Below are 5415 nucleotides of genomic sequence, written 5' to 3'. Positions count from 1 at the left end.
TAAAAGTTACTATCATACTTATTTCAATATCAGAGAACAAAAACAAAGACAATTTTCACTGTACACAGCTTAAAGAAAGGAAAGAGGGGAGAAGGAGTGTGTTGAGCAACCAGCCATCCCTATACTGAAGAGGGGCAGGTAGAAAAATCTTAGATATGGAACTACCAAATCTGGTCTAATATTCAAGACCATAGTATTTCAAGTTCTGATTTTTGTTATTTAGTTCATAACTAAATGATTTCTTTCTGGAATATACTTGTAGCCTTGTTAAGTTTTATGTATATACACACTGGTCATAGCAAGCAGATAAAATGCTCTTATCATTTCACAAACTATTCTCTACTGGAAAAGATGATGAAAGATTTTTTCCCCTGTTGCCTCCTGTTGCAGATGTCAATGTTAATGAGTTCAGAGTACCCATTAGTGTATTTTGATCAGTGCATAACAAGTTTCTGTTGGTTTGTGTTTTGGGGGGGAGCCAATAAAAAAGGCAAGATTTTCCAATTGCACTAATTGCACTATTTGTGTTTCTAACATTAGCAGGCAGAAAATAGTAACACTTAAAATGTTCAGCAGATTTTCTTTTTTTACTCAAAGAACCTGAATTCAGTGGGCAGGTCCTTTTGGGTTCATTTTATTGTAGGTATCTTAAGATATGGTCATTTCTCAGTCCTTAATTATCCAAGTCTAGATTTATAAATTAACAATATGAATCCTGTTGAGAAATTCAGGAAATAGTGTCTACCTCAATTTAACTGATAACTAAAAGATGCTTTTCACATCAAAGAAATGATCAAAAAAGCTGTGTCACATTCCAAAGCCAAAACAAATTAAAAAGCATGCAAACACAATGAATAATGTACCACTGCCAAGACTTTGCCAACAGTGGAGCTTTAGAGACACTGTCCTGTGGAGTGGCCTTCCATTTTCCCAGTTCCTCTTCAAGAGCCAAGTTTCTGTGCCCTGCCACCTTTTGGAAGAGATCATCTTTCATCATGGTCACGCATCATTCCACCACCCACAATTCCATGGGGACCACCAGGACCGTGGTCATTGTGCCTAATAACCCTGCGATCATCACCACCACCTTTGGTTTCTCGCCCCCTTACAGTTCTTGTTTTTTTTTTTCTGTTCCCCATAGTTTCCCAATTAGTTTCCTCAAAACATAATTGGTTTTGCAATTAAGATTCACTGAACTGGTTCACAATCATCAAAAGCCACAAACCCCAAATTTGGAAGCTTTTCCCCAACACCCTTAGTATTGATGTGAAGTTCCACAACATTTCCAAAACTCATGAAGAATTCTTTCAGTTCATTTTCATCAATATCAATTGACAAGTTCCCCAAAAAAGTTGATGACTGGGTAGCAAACTACTCTACAGTTGTCAGAGTCATTCTGTTCCATATTTCCTCTACCTGGTCTTGGTCTTCCAGAAAGAAAACCAGGTTGGTTCTTAGGCCATTGTTCATCCACAAAAGGCAGCTGAGACTGAACTTCTGGTTTAGCTTCAACTCTTGGCTTTGGTGGTTCTTTTGGCAGAGAAACAGGTTCTGCAGGGGGAGGAGGAGTAGACTGCTCTAATTCTTCCAAGTTTTTCTCCACAACTTATGGTTTCAGCTCTTCAGTTTTTGTTTCAGATTCTGGCTTAGGTTCAGGTTCATGAGAGGATTCTTTCAAGGGCTCCTCTATGCCCTTCGTCATAGGGTGAGCTTCATAGAAACTGCTGTTAGCATTTTCTTACACAGGTTCAGGGTATGGTTACCTTTCTTCTTGTTCCACTTCTACTTCATCTTTTGATTCTTCATCAAGTTCTGGTTCAGAATCACCAAGTACTTCATCTTCATGATGAAACATATCATTGTGAACATAAAATTTATTTGGAACAGATCCTTCAGGGACCAGAACAAAGATTTGTATGACTTTCTTCTTTGGTTGTCCAGTGTTAGACAGCAACCCCATGACCCACACAACTACTCCATCACTCAGGGTTGCATGAGCATCCATCTGATAAATTTTAGTCTGATATTCACAGAAGTTCAGAGACTATACTTGGGGATGCATACCATTTTGGCTATAAACAACTTCCCAGGGCTTTCCACCAGCATCTACTCCACCATGAACACAGGAAGAATTAGTGTCATAAAACCTGTGTAAATATTCTATAGCTTTATTCAGCAACGCATAATATTGCCTCACAAACTCCAGTAGCAGACCAGGTTTCTCCACAACCATTTCTTTGATGTACAATGTTAAATACTCCAATAAACAGCACGGAGGTCAGCAGGCCGATTCTTCTCGTTTGCTGTCCCCTCCCTAAGGTAAACCTGAAGCTAGAGAGCTATGAGCTTATTACCCCTCACAACCACCTCTTCCCAGGCTCCAGGCACTTAGGTGAGCGACAAGGACCTTCTGCATGATTTATACATCATGGGTACAAGCAATACCTTATTTTAATTGCTTATCTTGTTTAAACATAGTTGAAGCTACATACACCTCCTATCAGTGTGCAATTTGGAGACTCATTATTTCCTTTTCCTTCATTTGTTGCCAAAATAATTGGCATAATATAATCAAATTATTACTTAGGAGTGGGCAGGGTTTCTCAGCATTAACAGAAGGCAGTCATCTATAAACAAAAATCCTGTTTCGTTCAAATATTTTGCTCATGGTAATAAAGAACACAAGAAAAAGAATGAGAAAGCAGAGGACAAACAAATTCTTTTTTCTTTTTCCTATTTCAAAGATTATCTGGAGGTATCTGTTGCCCTTTACTATATAATTAGAAAGATGCATTACTTGAAGTTAAAATTTTCTGTGTATTAAAAGCATGTTTTCATGAATATATTGACCTAAATAATGTAGAGAAAACACATATGCTTTTGTTGTAGGTCAAAACTCACTAGTAGAGCTACATCATTAAATAAGCAAAAATGTTTTTTTTTTCTTTTACTTGACTGCATATGTATATTTATATAATAGCTGTTGACTGTGCATTATAGTGTCCTTGTTTTTAAGTATTGAGGGGCTACAATAAGGAGGCTGCTAAGAATGTTGTCAATGAAGGAAATAGTTGGCTGCCTTGGAGATAAATGATAACATCAACATCAGATTATAGATCAGCAGACTAATGACTGACTAGATGGCTTCTGGTTAAGGTATTAACATATTTAAAGACAAAGGGTGCCAAACAGAAGGGGCATCAGTCAATCATGGAAATACAGAAAAAGGGTACTAGTATTTGGGGGGAAATGGTAATAATCACAAAATGAATAGAATACCTTAGTCACTGGACACGAAGTTATTTATGTCCCACTCTCAAAGCTAGATCTTGGATTGGAGCCAGGAACCCTTAAGATTTTCTGATCTGAATGGAAAGCCCAACCCTATTGTGAGATGAAAACATCGGCTATCCTTGCTTGTTGCCATTAAACATTCCATTTGTCTACCTACCATTGTTTTGATTCCCTGCTTACCAAGAGATCTGATTCCCATGTCTGTCCCCCTTCTGTTTTGTAGTCCTTGTCATTGTAATAGTTCACAGTAAATTAATAGAACAAGTTTTGATTATGATCACTGTATGGCCACATAGTTTTGTCACTGGGAGCCAATATGCTAACTTTGCTGACTCAAATATTTATGGTTTGTGTGAATGTTATGTTTCTCAGCACATACGAATAACTTAACCCTTTGGTATTTATCTCACATGTCGTTTATTAGTAAGTGTGAACCAGTCATTCAGGGCCTGATGCCATTCTGAGACATCAAAAATAAAGTGCCTCTGGAGACTTCAAAATGAAGGGGCGTTACAGAAGTCTTTCCTCTCTTTAATACCACTTATTTATCTATATATTATATTCTAAAGTCTCCATCAGAAAATTGTTAGTCATTGTTTATACATTTGACACAAAATTTGGTCATTTGCTTAAAATCTTTCATAGCCTCCCACTGCCTTTGGGATAAATTTTTGACTTCTTAGGGTGAAATGCAAATCCCTTTATGATCTGAATATTATACCTTCATCTCTTGACATCCTGTTGCATGTAATGATGCTTTAGGCACATTTGCTATTCTCAATCTCTTATCTAAACCACCTATACTTCAGGATCCAGCCCGAATATTGTCTTACAGGAGTCATCCTGACCCTTTCTCTTTTCTCCACCTTAAATACAACCCTTCTTTGGAGTGCTACTCTTTGCTCTCTCATAGCATTCTGTGCAATAGCATGGTGTATTGTAATTATCAATTTGTTTATCTTACCCATAAGATTACAAGCCTTTTTGAAGGAGCAACTCTGAATTTTGTCTTGGTATGCTCTAGATGTAAGGACAGTGCTTACACATAAAGATGAAGGGAGTTTACTGAATAAATGAATAGAATAGAATAGAATTTGGCTTCCAACCCAACACACTTTCCTTGTTACTAATTACAGTGGATTGAAATAATGGCCCAATTCTTTACCCCTCCCCGTATCTATAGCCATTGCCATATACTTTTAGTAGTGTGGCTTGCATTGGACCAATGGAATGTGGTAAACAAGACGCAAGAAGAGAATGGCAGAGAGACATATGCAACACCACCACTCTGCAGAAGAATGAATGAGCTCAGCCAAGTCCAGCCAAGCCCAGCATAGATCAGCTGCATCCCACCAATGCATGATAAATAAATGCTTATTGAAGTTTTGGGCAGTCTATTTTGCAGAATTATTGTCATAATATATAACTGATAACAACCATGATCACTAGTGATCTTAATCCAGTGATACCCCCAATAAAATCAAAGCAATTATTAGTGTTAAACACTGGCAGTGTATAATAATGATTAAGATAGCATACTCTAAAGCCAAACTACTTGGCTTTTAACACCATCTGTTCCATGTACTAAGAGTTTGACCTTAATCAAAGTACTGATTTACAATGTGGCTCAGTTTTCTTGTCTACAAAAAGTGGAATATAATAGCCTGTATCTCATAAGTTTTGTTATAGACATTAAATGTGTGAATACATGTAGAATATATAGAACTGTGCGCAGAATGGAATAAATGCTCAAGGAATGTTAGTTATTGTTTTTAATGTGTAAATAAAACCTTGTTTAATGGAATTCCTCATTATTCTTTCCCTTGATAAACATTATGCTTTGTTCATCTTAGCCATGATATATGATTCTATATATTAATAACTATAAATAATCATAAAATTATTAATGTTTTATCATTTTTTGTTCAATAATATGTCTCTTTTAAATTCAGAATTGGGTAAAACCCTAAATTGTAACGCACATTTAGATAACTATACAAGTAGTGATAACAGAGATTTTCTGAGATAGACATATGAGCTATCCTAATAAAATATGGAAAATTAAAAGCTGAAAATGTAAAGCCTATTCATGACAAAGCTAATGTCCTAACTTCAAAATCT

General features: G+C 36.4%; 1 pseudogene; it reads right to left on the bottom strand.

The window, feature by feature from the left end:
• Positions 1-1077: 1077 nt before the first annotated feature.
• On the bottom strand, positions 1078-1960 carry LOC138386176 (ras GTPase-activating protein-binding protein 2-like; annotated as a pseudogene).
• Positions 1961-5415: the final 3455 nt, after the last annotated feature.

The sequence above is a fragment of the Eulemur rufifrons genome, chromosome 7, assembly GCF_041146395.1.
Source record: "Eulemur rufifrons isolate Redbay chromosome 7, OSU_ERuf_1, whole genome shotgun sequence".
In the NCBI taxonomy this organism is placed as follows: Eukaryota; Metazoa; Chordata; class Mammalia; order Primates; family Lemuridae; genus Eulemur; species Eulemur rufifrons.
The sequence above is the reverse complement of the archived record's forward strand: the minus strand, read 5'-3'. Positions and strand labels throughout refer to the sequence as shown.